The sequence below is a fragment of the Elephantulus edwardii genome, unplaced genomic scaffold (assembly GCF_000299155.1).
Source record: "Elephantulus edwardii isolate Elephantulus edwardi_28Jun2011 unplaced genomic scaffold, EleEdw1.0 scaffold00111, whole genome shotgun sequence".
Lineage (NCBI taxonomy): Eukaryota > Metazoa > Chordata > Mammalia > Macroscelidea > Macroscelididae > Elephantulus > Elephantulus edwardii.
Window position 1 is genome coordinate 11299603 of NW_006399861.1, and position 1329 is coordinate 11300931.

Genomic DNA, 1329 nt, shown 5'->3' on the forward strand with positions numbered 1-1329 from the left:
GGGGTGAGATGATATCTCATAGTTGTTTTGATTTGAATCTCTCTTAGAGCTAGGGATTTTGAACATTTCTTCCTGTGCTTGTTGGCCATCTGAATGTCTTTGGTAAAGTGTCTGTTCATATCCTGTGCCCATTTTTCAATTGGATTATTTACCTTTATCTTGTGGTGGCATTCTTTTTTTAAAAAAATTAATTGTAATGAAAGTTTATAGAGACGTAAGAGTTTCTATTCATTCATTGTTGCATTTTTCTCCCTACCCACCCCTGCCCCCCAATTCACTCTTCTTGAAAAGTGAAAGAAAAACTCTTTCATTGTTATGCAATCCCTCCCCCCAAATTCACTCCACTATGCCACAATTTGTTGTGGTCCACACAATCAATGAAACACATAATAGACATTCTTCTGGTACTCTCAGCTTTCTTCCAAGATCCATCTGACATTGATGATAATGTTTGTAATGGCACAACGTCTCTAAACCCAGCTTGTACTTCTGGCAGTTCGCTGTTGATACACTGTTCCACTTGTTTTTGGATAATCTTCAGGATTTTGCTTGCATGTGAGATTAGTGATATTGTCAGTAATTTCCACACTTTTTTGGGTCACAGGTTTTCTGTTTGAATTGGAATAAATATGGATCTCTTCCAGTCAGTTGGCCAGGTCGTTGATTTCTTGGTACAACCTGATGAGCACATCCAGGGCAATGTCTGTTTGTTAAAATATGTCAATTCGTATTCCATTGATTTCTTATTTTTTGCCACGTCCTCCAGAGCAGCCTGAACTTCCTCCTTCATCCTGAATCCTCTTGATCATCTATTGTTTCATGACATTTTTCCATGTCAGCCAATTCTTTTTGGTGTCATGACTCTGTATACTCCTTCCATGTTCTTTTAATGCTTCCTGGATTATTCGGTATTTTGTCATAGCATCCTTAAGTATTGCAACTCGTGGCTTGAATGTGTTCTTTAGTTCCTTTAGCTTAAGAAATGCTGAATGAGTTCAGCCCATTTGATTTTTTTCATTTCCAGCTCCTTGAACATTTCATTATAAAACTTTGCTTTGTCTTCCTGAGCTCGCATGTGAATTTGGAAGATCAAAGAAAAATGGTATCTTTGAATAATGGTTTTGATGAATAATATTGAATATACCATGAATTACAAATATATGAGAACAAATTATGGAAGTACATCCAGAATGCTCTTAGAAGCAAGGATAGTAAGACTTAATCTCACATACATTGGATATGTTTATTAGGAGGGGCCAATGTTTGAAGAAAGTTACTGTGCCTGATAAAGTAGAAAATGCTTTTCTGTTGAGTGGGAGTCAGCTCATA